Here is an 18,635-nt window from a genome sequence, read left to right as displayed (position 1 = left end):
GAGCAAAAGGAACGGAGTTTGCATCGATTACGTATGCATAATTGAGTGGATAATTTATGGGTAGTGCTGCACAGTCGCCTTTTACGGTCGTTTTTACTGCCAGCATGGTTTCCCCGTCAATATATTTATCTGTACGCTTTTTTGTGGCTACGGAAGCCGGTTTAATTGCTTCCGCGGTGGCTGTATTAGCCAATGAATTCCCTGCAACGTGAACGCCATCACGTTGAAGACTCTGTGCGTGAATCACGTGAGTCTTTTGTAGTTCTTTACTTAAAAGAGCTACCTCGTTCCAGAGCAATTTATGCTTTATTGTGGCACCTGTGTCATCTTTGTAGTCATTTTCAATCCAACTCTGCAGTTTGTTATTGTAAGAGTTGACGCAAAAATGAGAATCGCACACTATAAGTGTCGGGAATTCGCGTTCTGCATTTTCAAGCGCCATCTTTAAAGATCTGATTTCAGTTCTCTGAACCGAACAGTACTTTACTGATTCGGTTTTTGTTACCTTCGGTCTGATTTTACCGCACAGCCAACGACATTTAATGATCGCACATGCTGCATCGTAGGATTTTCTCTCTACGTTGAAATGCTGTACAGAGCTATCTGTATAGATTATACAGGCATATTGTGGGAGAGGCAGAATTTCGATTGGCAGAGGATATTCTTCTTCATATTCTAAATCATTCAGTTCTTCGTATTGCGGGGCGAAATAGTATTTTACGTCTTCCGCTCCTAGAGAATCTATACACTGTATCCATTTCGGATCCAGTGACACTGTAGGCAGATTTACTGGGCTGAATAGCGCTTCGAAGGCGGATTCCGCTGTGAGGATGTTAATCCTTTTGCCGTGTGCTAGTTCTCGTTCATTTGCTAATGCGATTTGCACTGCGTTCACAGTTCTTTCTGTATGACTGAATGTTTTTTCTGCTTGTGTGTACAAGTGAGATTTAATTGAAATTGGTACCTTTTCTCCCTCATTAGAGGTTAGGTATGTGAATCCGCATCTTCCTGGGATGACTCGGATTACAAGATCACGTGTGTTGTCACGTGTATCTAATTTTGTTTTTGCTAACATGTCTGTTTGCAGTGATCTCAAAATTTCTGTGTGTTTTTGAGTCCAATTGATTTGTTTAAAATCAGGTTTAATTAGTTCGTAGAGAAGTTTAACCCTCTCTGCGTAATTTAGGATGTAAGTTCTTCCGAAATTCAGAAAACCTAATATGGATTGTAAATTCTTCAGCGTTTTTGGAGCCTGGAGTACAGCGCACTTATCTAAGAAGTTGTCCGCTAGGCTTTTCCCTTCACTTGATAATTTGTACCCTAAGAATAGTACTGTCAGATGGGCAATTCGGGACTTCTTAAAGTTGAATTTGTAACCCTCTGCTGCGAACCCAAGTATGATGGTGTTCACTCTTTTCAAGTGAGTATCCAAGTCGTCGTCTGTGAGATAAATATCATCTACGTAAGATAATGCTTCATCATCATAGATTTGTAGTAACTCTGTTACCCTAGCTGAGAATAGTCCTGGGCTGTTCTTGAACCCCTGTGGGAGTCGACAGAATTTTTCTGCAACCCAAATGCAGAGAAAGCGGTCAAATATCTGCTTTCTGGAGCAATGTTTTGACAAAAGAAACCATTAGATATGTCTAATGTCGTTTTATATTTTTTCCTAACTATATTATTCATTAGGGCTGCACTATGCGAGTTTTGTACTGCAAAAGTTTTACAACATGTATTAAGATGTCTGTAGTCCAAAACTAGACGATATGAATTGTCTGGCTTGGAGACAGGAAACAAAGGATTGTTCATTTGAGAGGTGCATGTTTTAATCACCCCCTGGTACTCAAGTTGATCTAAGATCTCCCTGACCTGTTTTTTAGCTTCTTGCTTTATGGGATACTGCCGTTGGGCAGTTGGTTCACTTTTTAACTGGATTTTGTGAGGAGGAGAGTCCTCATCCCATCCTACATGATTTTTATACAATGCAGGTGCCTGGGCTACTGCCCATTTCCTTGCATATGTGTATTTTTTGTGAATCGGAATGTGATTCGAGAAGGCAGGCATAATCACTTCTTCGCCACGAGGGCACTCCCTGACAAACTCCGGGGGCCAATCTTTTTCAGCTAACAGAATATCATAGCCTTTTGAGAGCTTATCCCAAAATAGACCCTTAATTTTCCTAGTCTTATCACCCTCCATACGCAATGTTATTTCGTATATTTTATGGGGCTCGCTAAGTCTGGTGTCGGCAGTTTCAACCTGAATGTATTCATTCGTGTCCACTGTCTCCAGATGACTCATCAAGATCTTCCGTGCTATACTGATTTCTGCTGCACTGTCCAACATTGTCAATGCCCACTCCCCGTTTTTCAACTGTGTCCTCAGTATTCTCGGCATGGTTGATTACTCTAATACTGGCTACCTTCTTTTTCTGAAACTGAGATTTGTTACTCTGAGCAGGTTCCTTGTCTTTGGACTTGGTGTGCTCTCCTGGATCTGACCGTCCTCTTTTTTCCGAATTCTGTGGAGAAGATCGAGAGGGACGTGTATCAATACTTTGATATCTATCAGGTTTTTTCAGATTATCCCTATTTCTAAGGTTATATCTTTTCTCAGAGGGCTCCCTCTGGGGAGACTGGCGTTCTCGAGTCGGAGTTCTTTCCCTCCGTCGAGGAGACCTTCCTCTGGACTGGAAAACTTTTTCCTTGGGAGTGGATTGTTTATTTCCATCCCAGCTCTTTTTAGGAGTATTTAAATTATTTTTAATAAATAATTTTTCAGGACTTTCGAGCAGTTGGGGTTTTACTGGTTTCCCACCCAAGCTGTCTCTACCTAATTCTTCATAGCATTTTTCTAGGATTTTTGCAAGCTCAACAGGATCTTTTATATCTGTTTCCCTCACCTTCTGGCGAATCGCCACAGATGCTGCTTCTCCTTTTATGTTGGCTAATAATATAGCCGAGACCTGCTTGAAGTCTTTCAGTAATTTCATACCTAGATTTAAAGCGGGCTCTGGACCAAATTCATTTTGAATCTGTTTTAGCACTTCTGGTATTACCGCCATAGACGGAACACCGTGTGTTTTTGTGTAAATGGAAGCAAAGACCGTACCCCAAGTGTCACAGTCCTCCACGTGTGGTGCGATTCCCATAGGAAGGCAGATGGTCAAGATTCTGTGTTTCTCAATAGGGGTAGTATCAGGAAATACTGCCTCTATTTGAGTGATTTTCTGTGCTAACCAGAAAGGAATTTGTTCCCGTTTTACGGGTGTTTTACCAAGACATGACTGTATGTTCTGTGGTGTAATTTTATTTGTGTTCCCCTGATGAGGGGTCAGCTGTGGTGTATTAACAGCTGGCTGGACTGTTGCAGTCCGCATTACATATTGGACTAATTGCCTATGTATTTTTATTAATGTGTTTAGCTGTACTAACAGCTCTTCTCTTGACATTCTTACAATGTCAGGATGTGGTGTGTAGCTGGCTAGAACCGGCCACGTGGCTCCTGGTCTACCTAGTGGACCGAGCCTAGTTATGTGATCATTGTGTTTTAGGGCGCCATTAAACCAGAGCAAGTGCTCTTGAAATTTAAGTGGAATTTCAATCTCCTCGAAAGGAGCGTACTCTTCCGGAGGTTTCTCTATTTTGTAATAGTGAAACTCTTTTGTTCTAGCGTTTACCGCTGGAAAGTTTATCCATGAATAGAATACCTCTGTCTGCCGATACTCGTGAGCCTCTATCACGAAAATTACTGTACCACCTTGAGGTGTCAGTCCGTTTTCTATAAGTTTTAAAGTTATAGATCTTCTTAAGTGGACCGGGATGATTATAGCATCCGGGTCTGTGTATTCGGGACCTTGCTGAGTCGCATCTACTGCGGCCCCATTGGTTCCGTTTTCTGGCATTGTAAAAATGCGAGGTTTGCAGAGTAGGTCTCCAAGGAGACAAAGATTAGGTGTACAATATTTTGGAACACTGTATCCTTCAACGTTGAATTAACCAGAGCTTTACATAGGAATCTCTTCCTACTAAGGTCGGGCGGATTTTAACCTTTCACCCACTCCAGACGTCTATTGGAGTATTTACGGGAGAAAAGGGTCTGTGAAATATGCCCGACTGAGTTACTCTAACTGTCTTGCGTTAGTTTATCGCCTTACCAAACGTTTGGGCGCCATGTAGTGTAGTTCCTAGTTTCCCACTAGGCCCTGCGCATTGGAATAACATAAACAGTAGTATCGACGTGGAACTGCAGATATTCCAGGCCTCCACTGACTATGTTAAACTTAATTGGGTGTGTTACCAACTAGCTCAGAGGTCACTGGAAACTTTCTTCTCTGCATAGGAAGTGATCAGCTTCCCTGGCACAGACAAGAAGGGATTCAGTTTTCCAACAACCGTGCAACATGACAACTTTGCTCCTCAGATCAAGAGTCAATCTCTAGGGTCGTGTGAAACAATAGACATGTATTTCACTCAGTCAGTCTAGTGCAGTTTACTTTCACAAGATGTAGAGAATAGAGAGACGGGCGTTTGTCAATAAAGGGTTAACATTTATTGCACAGTCTTTCTTCTCGTACAAGAGAAATGTATTACCACAATTGCAAAGCTTGTTATGATAAAAAGTACGTACAGTAAGATAAGTATTGCGAAATAATACTGTAAAATCATTGATATGGTTTCTTAGCCATACAGTGCTTAAAAGTAATAAAACATATATACAGTCATATATACATTAGGCTAAAATACTCAACTGATGCTTCTAACTAAGCCTACCCCAGTGTGCCTGACCTAAGCCGAACACGTGGAAGGGGAGTAAGTAAGTAGCTTTAAGTTAAGTTGGTTTTGCCAAGGTTTGTTTCAAGAATTCTCATTTAAGGGTTTAGTCAGCACCATACCTCTGAATAGAATGATGGAGGTTTGGTATCTCCTTCAGGGGAAGCTCGATATCCCTGTCACCCGCGAGGGTAAACCGGAAACGCCGGAGCTGGATTTCTCTGCACGAGAAAGGCAGCCGCTCTTCTTCAGCGCGTCGAGAGGAGGAGGCGGGGGACAGCGTCCGCTGGCAGCTGGATCTGCTAGGCTCTTCGCAGAGGGACGTCTGTTCGGCTCCTAAGCGTAGTGCACCATCGTTCGCGCTTAAGCAGCGATAATGGTATCAGTAGCTTCACCACCACAGGGACAGCAGGCTGCAGCGACAGAGTGCTACAGTGCTCGGCAACAGCAACGGTATGCACAACAGGGTGCACAACAGCTCTCATTGCTTAAGGCAACGTTGGTAGTATTTATACCTGACAGGTGCCGGGTTTGACGCAAGTTTGCTGGACATAAGACGTCAATTAAAGATAACACTAGGAAGTGATAGCTATCAGTTGCTCATTAGAGTTCTATTTCTAATCAAAACATAGCAAGGGGGATTTCCCAGTTTGCTGAGTTTTTATCTTGTTGAAGAACTCGGAGTGTTAATCTAGGAATATCAGATAGTGACTTCTGCTCTGTCATTGTACTAATTGGTCGCAAAGGAAGTGGCAGAGAGAGATATCCTTGAACGTGGCTCTGTTCGTGTGAGGTCAGAGATGACTTTCTGAATATCGCACTTGAACGGTTATGCCAATATAGGGAATAAAATGGATTTATAGCCGAATAGGGGCATAAGGTCACAGTATCGATTAGGACCCTAGATAAACACGCAACAATGGAGAGGCGCAAGGAGAGGCGCATGGAGAGGTGCATGGAGAGGCGCAACTAGAGGCGCATGGAGCGGCACAACTGCCCACAATGCTTGTTCCTCCAGAAGTAGGGGCACATCAGGAAATCGAGATTCAAGCGGAGGTATCATACGAGGAAGCCACTCCTCCTGATGATGATCCATTGTCTTCCAGATCCCCAGCAAGAAAAAGGTCAAGGAGGGCTACTACAAGTTCTTCTTCAAGCCACCTTCCTTCTGATGATCTTGATGTTGATTGGAACCCACCAATACAGTCTGAGAGTGAGGCACGCCATGATCCAACAAAGGAAGCTAAGTTTAAAAGGAAGGTTCCCACAAGGCTTTCACTTATGGGTGATGACGACGAACAAGAAGTGGTGTATTCTGCCGCTGATGAACAGTCTGACGACGACCCAGTCATCACAGTTGTCACTCCAGCCCCAGCGGGAATTCAGCAGACAGACATTTTGACCCTATCCCGAATTGCTGCTGAGCGGGATGCGGGCGGCGTGGCACTGGTACCACCACCAACGCAGTTAACTACTACACCAACACGACCTACAGCTTCCATATTTTCTCGTCAGAAGGGCCAGCTGGGACCTCCATCCAGCTTGACCTCCATTACCTCAAGTAGTGGTGCTGTAAGTGCACAACAGAGTCAAATTCACGCCCATCATCCACTTCATCTGGCATTGAAAGTAGCACCTCCATCACCAGCAGACATCTCCAGTCCCCAGTTTGGGACTTCTTTAGTGTTAGCAAAAGGCGGAAAACATGGTCATTTGTTTGATTTGTAAAACTGTAGTTAGTCGGGGTAAGCTTGGTACCAACTATGGTACCGGAGGCCAGAGAGGTCACTTCCAAAAACACCATACTATCACTTGGGAGGCGCACCTAAGGAAGATCCGGGAAGCCAAAAGTACAACAAATCCAAATGTATCCATTCATATTGCATCTGATGATGACGAGGGGCTGATAGTGCAGGGGGAAAGTGAAGAAGCGACAGACATTTTTTCTGGTATACCCAGTAACCCTGGCAGCAGCACTGCAGTGGTAGCGCCCACACCATCTACCCCAGCAACATGTATGAGGCACACTAAGAGTCTGGGAGAGACACCAATGCGAAAAAGTACATCAGTGAGCCTAACTTGGTTAAAGAAGTCTGCATCATCATCATCATCACGTATAAAAACGGTCCAGACCACCATTAAAAGCATGTTTTGGTCGGATGTGCCATTTGAACCCAACCACCCTACATGCATGTCTTTATAATGCAATGCTGGCTAAAATGTTAGCGCTGGACCTTCTCCCTTTTTCTTTCGTGGAAGGGGTGGGTTTTCTAGAATTTGTGGCAACAGTCTGCCCTAAATGGAAGGTTCCTAGCCGGATCCAAGCTGCATCCAAGAAAGCGCATGATTGGTTATGTTTCCACGGATAATGGCAGTAGTATAGTTAAGGCCATGCATGATGGTGGCTATTTCAGAGTGCCGTGTTTGGAGCACAGTATTAACATTGTTGTTCAAGATTTCTTGAAAAAAAGAAAACACGGTCAGCAGGTTACTGACCACCTGCCGAAGAATCTCCACACATTTCAGCCATTCTTTTAAGGCCCGGAAGCAGCTGAGGAAACTTCAACATGAAAGTAGAGTGCCAGTCAGAGGACTCATCCAGGAGGTGGCAACACATTGGAACTCAACCTTCTATATGCTTGAACGTCTGTCTGAGCAGTGCTTGGTAATCAGTGAGTATGTCTTTGCACTGGGTTCCGCTATGAAAGACATGAGGCTAGAGTTGGAAGAATGGAAGCTAGTTAAAAGCCTAACAGACATGCTTCGTCCTTTTGAGGTCTTCACGCGTGAAGTCAGCAGGGAGGACTGTACTTTGGGCAAAGCTATCCCATTGTTGCGCATGAGCACCAACTGAAGGCGGTGTCTTCAATGTTCAAAGGTGATACTGACAAGCAATATGCATATCAGTTGGCTGTGAGCTTATTAACCCACCTAGTTGACAATGAAAGGCATAAAAAAATACATACAGAACAACATTACATTTGTGCCACTATTCTAGATCCACGGTACAAAACGGCAGTGGCCAGCAAAGCATTCATTCCTTTTAATGAAGCAGATGTTTCAAAGTACAAACATTTTTTTTTTTTTTGTGTAAGACGTTTATTGCACATTTCACAAGTGGAGTCACAATTTTACGCCTACAACCTTAACAGGCCGGCTACATTCATTTACAGTAAATGCATGATGGTGTTAGGTGTACACAGCCCATCAGCCGACATCCATAGGACCGGCGGCGTGTCGATAAACATCATTTGCGTGACAGTGCAGTGCATCACAGTCTTTATACCATATCCACACTCTTACATTTTATATTTTATCTGTTCCTGAAACCTTTAAGAACAAAGAAAAATAAAAAAACTATTTCAACTTTAATCACTGTGTCACAGCATTCTCCCTCCTCATTCTAAGGATGGCGAACATCGCACCCCTGAAGTACCTATATGTCAAGCCAGACTATTTGTGTCATTCGTCTCGGGCGAGTGATTGCGCCTGCAGATAATCCCTCAAGTACATCCAGTAGTCTTTGGGACGTGATCCGGCCGGCAATTCCTCCTCATATGTCGCCAGAGTATCACGGCAATATGTTAAGTCTTCTAGCCAGTTCTGCAATTTCGGCCCCATTTTCCCGTTCCAATGCATTGAAACCCTCCTCTTAGCCATTAAAAGGGCAACCACACAAAACTTTCGCTTCTTCGCTCTGAGCTGTGGGACCAGGCCTAGCAAACAAAGTTTGATCGTACAGTCGAGACGCACCCCAAGCATCTCACCGACAGTCTGCACCACTCGCACCCAGAACCTTGCTACCGACTGACATTGCCAGGCTAGATGCAAGAAATCAGCGTTTTCTTGTTTGCATCATACACATCTCGAGTCTTCACGTAAACCATGCCTGTGGAGCCTCTCAGGTGTGTCGTACATTTGGTGAATGTATTTATAATGAATTATCCTAAGGTTTCCATTGGGCGTTAGCATACTAGTGAGTAAGCATGTTGTTTCCCATTCTTCCTCAGACAGCGTATCATCCAATAGTATGCACCATTTATCTCTCATCCTGTCAGTGTTCCCCCCAATGTCCCCCTGTAGGCTCGTGTATAATCGTGATACTAGATGCGTGGCAGTAGGAGTCGCCAGGATCAGTTGCAGCGGGGCCAGAGCCTGAGGTTCCTCCGGGAAAGTGGTAAAATGCTCCCTCACCGCTCTCTGCAGCCTGTAGTAGTTGAAGCTAAATAACAATGTTGGATGGCTGATGTAGCCTAACTTGCCTAGTGATTGAAAAACCCCTTCTTTGTACAAATCTCCTAGTGTGTCAATACCAGCATGGCGCAGCCGGTCCATCCCACCTGTTCCTGAGTGACCGAAAGTGCTGGGTGATTTGCTAATGGGAGCGTTGGTGCGTAAAGTGGTAATTTTCCAGCTGCCTTACCCATAAGTGTCCACACTTCCATGGTGGTGTTCACTGGGTTTATGTCCCCCTCACGCCGACTAGGTCGCTTACATGGCAATATGTTAACCAATGGGGTTGGGTCAGCATCACCCGCTTCCACCGCTACATGCGTTAGAAATGGGATCTTGTGGAACCAATAGTGTGCAAATTGCGCCTGGGCGCAGAGATAATAGAGATACATGTCCGGGACCTTGAAACCTCCCCTTGCATACAGCAGCGTCATCGTGTGTAGTTCTATTCTAGCTTGCTTGCCCGCCCAGATCAGACTCAGTACTAATTTGTTAATGTTACGGAACACTTCTGCCGGTGGTTTAATGGGGATGTTAGTGAACAAGTATAGGAACTTTGGCAGTAGCCCCATCTTCACAATGGCTGCCCTGTCCGCGAGTGATAGTGGTAATTTATTCCACCGTTTGATTTTGTCATCTAGAGATGATATCACTCTACCGTAGTTAGTACTGATGACTAGTTCTGGGTCCCTATGAAACCATACTCCCAGGTACTTGGTCGGTTCATCTTGCCACTCTAGTGGGTAATCCAAGTTGGATGGGACAGTGCTGTCAGTCAACGCCAGGATGAGAGATTTTGTCCAGTTTATCTGCAGCCCTGAGTATTGGCCACATTTTATGTATTCACGCAGCAGAGGGTTTAGGTTCTGTTCTGGGTTCTTGACATAGAGTACCGTGTCATCTGCGTAAAGTGAAATGTGTATAGGGCGTGACGGGAGTTGTATAGCCGAATAATGATGATGTTGTCTGATTTTGCAAGCCAATGGCTCCAGCACTAAGGCAAAAAGCATCGGGGAGAGCGGGCACCCCTGTCTTGTCCCGCGACATATTGCAATCGGCTCTGAGACATGCTTATTAATCCGGATACGCGCTGATAAGTTTGTGTAAAGCATGGAGATCCACTGTGTAAATATAGGAGGAAAATCCATTCGTAATGGTACTGTGTGTAGAAAATTCCAGTCTATCGTGTCAAACGCTTTGGCGCCGTCTAAGAGTACCGCCACAGCTTTGATCTCTGGAGCTAGATAATGAGCCAGTGCAAAAAGCGTGCGAGTGTTATGTGCTGTCGATCTATCCGGGATGAAGCCTGATTGGTCAGGCCTCACTAGCAGTGGCATTAGTGGTTTGAGTCTTGCCGCTAAGAGGCTCGCTATTATTTTCATATCCACATTGATAAGGGACAGAGGGCGGTAAGAGTCGCACTGTTCCTCATCTTTCCCTGGCTTTAGCAATGCAATCAGCATGGTTTCCCTCATTGATGCCGGGAGAGTTTGTGCTTCGTGCGCCGTGCCATAAAGTCTCACCAGGTGCGGAGCCAATAGATCCGCAAAAGCCTTGTAGAACTCTATTGAAAAGCCGTCAGGCCCTGGTACCTTACCGTTCGGCAAATGCTTGATTGTGTCTACGACTTCATCTACTGTTATAGGGCGAGCTAGGTATTCCCTGTGATTATTCGATAGCCACGCAATTTCTACATCTGCCATATAGGACAACATTTCTTCCTGTGGCATTGAGGGACGTGCTTCATACAGTTGACCATAAGTGGCCATGAATTCATCCATGATGACTTTAACGGCACGTGTGAGTGTTCCCTCCCGAGTCTTGAGCGTGGTAACATGTTGAGGTGCTCGACCTGAGCATATTTTCTCAGCCAGTGCCCTGCCCGGTCTGCCTCCCTCACCATATATTCTGGCTGTTTTGCACTTAGCTATGTACTTGAGCTCATCTATCACAAATTGCTGGCGTTCTTTTAGGAGCAATTGTATTTCCCCCAGTAGTGTGACGTCGCTCGTTTGCGTGTATCGCTGTTCTAGTGTTTGTATTGCTTTTTCATGCGCGCTTAATTGCTGCCGTATATCCTTCAATATGCCTGTGGTAGTGCTAATGCCAACTCCCCGCAACGTGGCATTGAAAGCTTCCCATAAGAGACAGGGGTCTTCCATTGTGGGGCAGTTGAGGTCAAAGTAACCACTATTGCCTTGTGGATAGTTTCAGTGAACAGTGAGTCCCGTAAGGCTCCAGCATTAAATCGCCATGTGAGGGGTGGAGGCACATAATGTGGTATTTGCATTTCTAGAAGCACGGGGCTGTGGTCCAATAGCGTTCTCGGCAAATGCTTTATAGCTAATGTCCACACCACCACATCCCGTGTGCCCAGCCAGTAATCTAGCCTAGACCAACTATTGTGTGCCGGAGTTATGTGTGTCGCTACAAGCTCCCCTGGACGATGGACCCTCCACATGTCAGTCATTTGTAAATCTGTCAGGGTATCGAGAAGTATCGCTCTCGCACGTGTATGTGGCTCCAGTGTATTTGGTGACCTATCCAGTCCATCCCACAATGCTATGTTAAAATCGCCTCCCCATATTATGTGCTCAACCTGGAGACTAGATATGGTGTGCCACAATTTCGTAAAGAACCCTGGGTCATCCATGTTGGGCCATATGTGTTCACCAGAGCGATTTGACGATGTCTTACCATGCCAATGACAATAACGCTTCGTCCTTCGGTGTCCCTGTGCACAGCCGAGATCTCAAAGTGTACCCCCTTCCGTATTAATATGCTGACCCCTCGGGAATAGGAGGAATAGTGTGAGCTTGTTACAGATTCTGCCCATCTAGCGCCCAGGGAGGAGGTGTTATTAGTAGCCAAGTGCGTTTCCTGTAGAAAGGCTATGTCTATATGTAACCTATCAAAATAGGCAAATATCTGACGTATCTTCTTTGGATTACCCAGCCCTCTGACATTCCACGTGCCGAATTTCAGTGTGTTGGACTGTGTCATGTCAATGAGGTGTGACGTTATCCTGATATGTTATGTGACTTACTACATTGGGCGCAATCATATGGCCATGCCCGGTTCTATGCTTCAGTGTGCAGTGCTTCTCAGTTCTTGTGGCGTTAGCAGAGGTCACAATGCTTCTCAGACACAGTGAATCAATACGAACATCCCCCAAGTCCCTACCCCTCCCCCCACCCACTTCAGCGCCCAAACTTTGCCAAAGCCATCCACTTAAAGAAACTGAACTGTCATTAGAACTGTAATAGGGGCACACCCGCTTGGGGGTGTCGCCAGGTACACACATCTCCATCCACTTAGTGGGTGTGGACGGGTGCATCTGCATTTTTGTCTTTCCTTCCTCATTAAAAAGAAAAGAAAGAAAAACTTGAGTGTCCCTGTACCACACGTTTCCCACCAACCTCTCTTGGCAGCCATTTAACAAGTTTCAAAAACAAAAATGGTGCCCAATATCACATGTAGATGCCACATACGGGTGCCAGACCACACCCCGTCATCAGCACACACCTTATGTCTCAGCATCCGTTACTGCAAGCGTCACCCAAAGCACTGTGCCGTCAACAATAAGTGGCTGTCCATCAGCAAGTGCATTGTATCCTTTGTATAGTGCAGGTATACCACCATCGACACATGTCCCATTTCCGCTCTGACGTCCCTTGCCCGTTGTGGACCATAAAGTTACTCACTGCTCACTGTATGGGCGTGTTTTCAGAGTGCAGTCCTGGTCTGTTCACAAGGCATCAATGTCCACCGATTCATATCGGCACATATCCCGACTCGCTTGTTATTTGCCATATGCAGCGGCGAGATCAAGTAGGCGTCGTCAGAGCTGATTCCAGTAGCGCGATGCATCCGGCAGAGTGAAGTTCCGCACACACGTGCTACACCTAGTTCCCCTCGGATTCAGTCATTATCACTGCACTGATCTTCTCGTTCTTGTGGCTTGCGTCGTCGACCCAGTTTTTTGATGTACCCCTGTGCTGCTTGCAGTGTAGAGGAGGACTACTGGTTTGCCCGCATTCGTGATTTTGAGCTTTGCTGGATATAGCATCGCGTATTCGACGCCTAGCTCCCGCAGTTTCTTTTTCACAGGCGTGAATTCCTTGCGTGCCAGTTGAACTGCCATGGTGTGGTCTGGGTAGAATTGTAGGGTGTTACCTTGATATGTGATTTCGCCCATTTCCCTGGCCAGCCGGAGAACAGTGTCTCTGTTCCTGTAGTTGAGCATGCGGGTGATTATGACCCTTGGTGTGGCTCCCGGTATCGGCTTAGGTGCCAAGGATCGATGCGCGCGTTCAACAAGAAAGACTGGCGACAGTTGGTCAGTACCGAATATGTCTTTTAGCAACGTCTCGATGTAGACCTCCATTTTGCCCGTGTTGGTGGACTCCGGCAGGCCCGCTATACGGACGTTATTGCGTCTAGATCTGGCTTCCTGATCCTCCACCTTAGCACGCAACACTTCCAGTGTCTTTTCCATCCCTCCACATGATCTCATCGTGGACCTAGATTCGTCCTCCACCTTGGATATCCTTTGTTACGCCTCCACCAGTCGCTCGCCATGTTTATCAAGTTTTGCGGCCATGCTGTCCACACACTGCACCACATTGTCCAATTTATTATTCATGTCTTGTAGGCTTTGCTGTATTGCCCCTAGGATTGTCTCCATACCAGTTCTGTTGTTTGCTTCGTTATCCCCCTCCGCGTCCGACGTCGTCGCAGTGTTCTTTGGTTGTTTCCGCGCCTCAAATTGCAATTTAGTTTGCTGCTTTTCAGGTTTCCCCATAGTACAAGAGCGTGATAGGGAGCTGCGCAATGGTTTCCCTGCGGTGCCAGTTCTTGAACCTTGTGTGGCGCACAGCTCGCGTTGTTGCGGTGCTTTTGTTGCCCACTGAGTACCAGCTTTATACATCAGGCACACCACTTGTCTGCATGACCACTATGGTGTTTCGCTGGGTGAGTCACGCAGTACTTTGCCGTGGTCCCGCAGCGCTCACGGTAAGGTCTCCTTCTGTGCATGCAGTGTTGGGGGTGAAGCCCTCGCCCCATGGGCACGTGAATACATATGGGTGTAGGCGCCGAGGTTGGTTTGCATTCTCTTGCGCCAATGTCTAGCAGTGTCGTGACTCTGCACTCAGCGCCTTGCCTGCTGGTTCGCGTCGTCTCTTTTGCGTGTATTCATTCGCCTATAATGTCAGCTGCCCAACGCCTTCTCACCCCCGGCATCCTCGCTCATGTGCGTTCGCCTCTCACTCCCTGGTGTGTTCCCTCCGGAGCATCTATATGAAGAAAGAAAGAAAAATACTGTAACCAATACTCTTTAACATTAACACAAAATAATTCAACAGAAAGTTGTCTTACAGTAACACTAGCAACTTGCAAGCACAGTATAACATTTTGGCATGTATCTTTCCGTCATTTTGTAGGCCTGTAACATTTGTGGGAGTTTCAGGAATTCTACTAGCAGCACTATGGACTCACTACATAGTCAGAGAGTCAGAGAGTACACCAGTCTTCTTCTTTTTTTCTCTTGTTTTGCGAAAGAAATCACTTGTACGTGAACTTGTGGTAGCCGGCATAATGCCAGCTCACTCAGCTTGCACCCAAGAAAAACAGACACAACCCATGATGACGCAGACTCGCATTACTTTAAGCAGTACATGCAGGTGGGGATAGGGAAGCTCTTACTTCTCTATAGGGGTGGCACTGGCTATACTCGGTTACATCAAGGGCTACTGCTCAATGTAATTTATATTTTGCACTGCCCCCGGGCCTTGACTACTACAAAATGAAAATGAAGATTATTCATTTCTGATCATATATCCTGCCGATCACATGATCTTTGCTTATATGATGGATGACTTTAGGTGCTTTGTTTTGATAGATTGAGTGAACAACAGCGATAGTCCACCCATGACACAGCTGAAAGAAAATTATTAACATAGGGAGTGAGTGTGGTACTCATAATTGCCGGAGGAAGGGACTTGACTTGATATAATGTCAACTATACAATACATACACAATATATGCTGTGCTTGGAAAGTAAACTACTGTACTGTTAGTCAAGGGAGTATTTCTGAACAATCGCAACTTCTAGTATTTGGATTTCCTCTGCTTTGCTACTCTGGCATGGACATGCTGTTCAAAGTAACACTCTTCATCCACTGAGCGTCTGCTCTACATACACCTCTGCTATCTATAAGGAAGAAGTTACCATCCAGGATTCCAAAGTAAACGTCTATCATTCTTCTTAATGTCTCAACTGTACCAACTTTACTTTTTCTCAACAACCAACTGACACCCTTTTCATTTTATTTGGTAAACCACTGTCTTGACTTGCATTTGAGTTTCACCCAAATGATATATTGCAATGCACACCACATATGCATTTTCTGATTCACCCACACAGGCAGCCATCTTTTCTTTCTCCTCCAACCATCCTTGCTTCAAGCAGCCATGCATCTGATTCCTTTCTATCAGCCACCTCTGCCTGCATTCAAAAACACGTATCATTCTTTACAGTCATAAATGTTACGACTCGCTCGTCCTTCCTTTCACCCTTCTTTCCCTTTTCGTTCATCACATCCCTCAAGTGCATCCGATATGACTTGGCTTCACGATAAAAGTTTCCCAGCTGAGTTGAAGTCAAATAGAGGGGGCCATTGCTTACTCGAGAACTACCGCCGCTAATGCTATTGCTAAATCAAGGGTGACTGTCTTCTCCGTGATTGGCAAAACTGTAGTTCTAAATTAGTAACTGTTCTTAACAGTACAGTGTACTTGTACTAGTGTACTGTCTACTGTACAGTACATCATACACTCCTTTGCGAGCCAACTCTAAAATGTCAATAAGTAAGGAGTATAATAACTTACCACCGTCCGCCACTGCTGAGCCATCCCCCACAGCTCCTCCTGGTGGCACTTGTGGCGCTGCCGCATCACCCCCTGGAGTGGACGCCTCCGCGCTGCTGGCCCAGGCACTGGTGGTGGTGGTAGTATGTGCCGCACCCGATGTTGTGACGCCTAGAAAAAACATGTCATATTTTTAGATGCCATACACCACCCCCTATACCGTCTCGTAATGGAAGAAAATGTTAATACATAACCAATTTTTAATTATTGGGAATAAAAAAAAGAGACGGTTTTGGGGATGGTGTTAACCTTTTATATGTTTAGCCATTGCAGGCTACACTTTTTGGCACAACTGATGAATGCTTGCTTTTTAACGTTCACAATTTTTCTAATTACAGACAGAAGATTCCATTGCCCTTCTGCCAACAAGAGCTTTTCAATTCACCACCTACTTCTCATCACCACCAGTACTTGAAGTTCAAACAAAGTGAGGGCTCCCGCACAGTTATTCTAATAATTAGATGTGTTAAGTTTAAGTATATTGATTCTAGGGAAGGGTTTTTAAACTTTAACGTAATCTATCACCACCGCTCACTCGGAATACTGCGCGATTAATAATAAAGAAATTGTTTTTTTATTTCTTATTTGAAAATAAAATTTAAACTAAAAAACACTGTGTGGTTTTTGTTCACGAGTGAGTGAGCGGTAGGGTTTGCAATACTGCACTTTGCAGGCATGCTTCCGTGACTCTGATAGTCGGGACTCGGCGGTAGTCTTCTTCTGTTCTTCTGGGTCGTATAATCATTGGTCAGACACACTAGATAGTTGGTCAGGGGATTGAGGGTTCAACGTCTGTTCGGACTGAGGTATGTGGAAAGTCGAACTGCACCTATCATCAACAATGTCCTATTTCTCTTGTCCATACTTCTGTATGTGCAGAATAGTCCCTGAAACACTAGCGGTATGGTATGTGCTCCTATCAAATCAAAAAAGCCAACTACTAGCTTATTCTTGGTCGACACATTGACATTTTATTGTTGGAAATTGTCAAAGCACTTACATTAAGAAGACTGGAATAGACAGCAAGGGCAACCCAGAGGACTGCACTCAGTGCCTAGAGCTATTGCTGGATCAGAGTTTTGTTTAACACCGTTTTCCGACTGGGCAAGCTTAGCTACCTACACAGACTGAATCATAATAATAGTAAATAGTAATAACACAGAGAGTGATAGTAGAGGCAGGATAAGAATGTAGAAACAGTCTACAAGAAGATCAAAGACTATTTTGTAAAAAATAGAATTAGGAAACAGTTTGGAATGAATAGGTGCTGTAAAAGTTAGGGAAGTATAATTATTAATATTAACATTACAACAGAACAACTTACTGGGGCCAGCAGAAGAGAGCTCGGAGGACCGATCCTGCCCACCTTGTTCCGCCGGCGACACTGTCGTCCTCTTGCCCCTGGGAGTTGCTGATGATCATGAAATAAACACAAACATGGATGATTGTTTTTTTTTAAATATTTGATTTCTTTGACCACAATCTAAAATTATCTCGGGGAAACAAATTACCAACAATTGCACTACATGTATTGACCTATCTGATCTGGTCAACTAGGAGGATAGTGCAGCATTGCTGGATTCGCACACCGTCTACTTGAAAAGTTATGTAAATCACTAACTAAACCAACAACAAAAAGGTTCTACTACGACTGCCAGCACTCAGCAGCATGCGACGTGACAGACACAGTCCGTCATCATGATTGCAGACCACTAAAAAATGTCCTACTACGAATAACAAGTCATAATGTACTTAACCTATCAATCCACCACTAGCACTTCTTCTTAGTGGCAGCAGTAGTACAAAGGAAGGACTAGACTTGAGTCTCTAGTCTCTCTAGCATTACACAGTTCTGTAAAGTACTACACGCGTACATAATCAGGCCAAATGAGCACAACGTTGCAAACAAGTAAGCATGGTAGCAACGTCACTAAGCAGGCGAGCACCTGCAATCACAGAAGCTATAAACATTAATTTACCTGCAATGTAATCAAATTGGCAGCATTCTTGCTCTTCGCGAAAAACATATATTAGCAATATAATAACACAGAGCAGAAGAAAACAAAATAGTTATTAAATAGCTACTCACCAAGCCCAGGGATCTCCACGCCTAGCAGGTCAAGCAGGTCCGCCCACCGGTGCGTCGCCTGATGGTAGGTGCATCGGACCCCCGACTCCCTAAACATGGCCCGACACACCTTATCCCAGAGCTCACGACGCTCCCGGAGGCCATACCCTGCACCGGGCCTGCCGTCTGCTGTGACGGTCTTCGGGAGGTGGCGCTTAACATAAAAGATAAGTGCGCCCACCTCCACCGCGGGCCAATGAATCCTCCCCTCCCATAATCGCCCGCAAGGGAGCCGGGTACGGGGTGCGGGACCCTTCCCCTTGTTCTTTCCGGCTCCCTTTGCCATGGTCCTGGACAGGAATGGAAATAAATAGGAAAAAGAATAGGGAAAAAGTAAATAAAAGAAAAGAGTTAAAAAAGTAGTTTTAAAGTAGCCAAAAGTAGAAAAAAACACAAAATATAGATGTAGAAAAAGAGAGTAAAAAAGATCCAAAAAAAGTTCAAACAAACAAAGGATTGCAAAGATTAAAGCAGGATAGAATAAGCATGCCCAGAACCATAGCAATGTATGAAAAAGAAGATGGCCGCGCCCATTGAGGAGAGCGTGGGTAAGTTTGCACGATATTTCCCCC

The sequence above is a fragment of the Lissotriton vulgaris genome, chromosome 11 (assembly GCF_964263255.1).
Source record: "Lissotriton vulgaris chromosome 11, aLisVul1.2, whole genome shotgun sequence".
Lineage (NCBI taxonomy): Eukaryota > Metazoa > Chordata > Amphibia > Caudata > Salamandridae > Lissotriton > Lissotriton vulgaris.
This window is presented reverse-complemented; position numbering follows the sequence as displayed.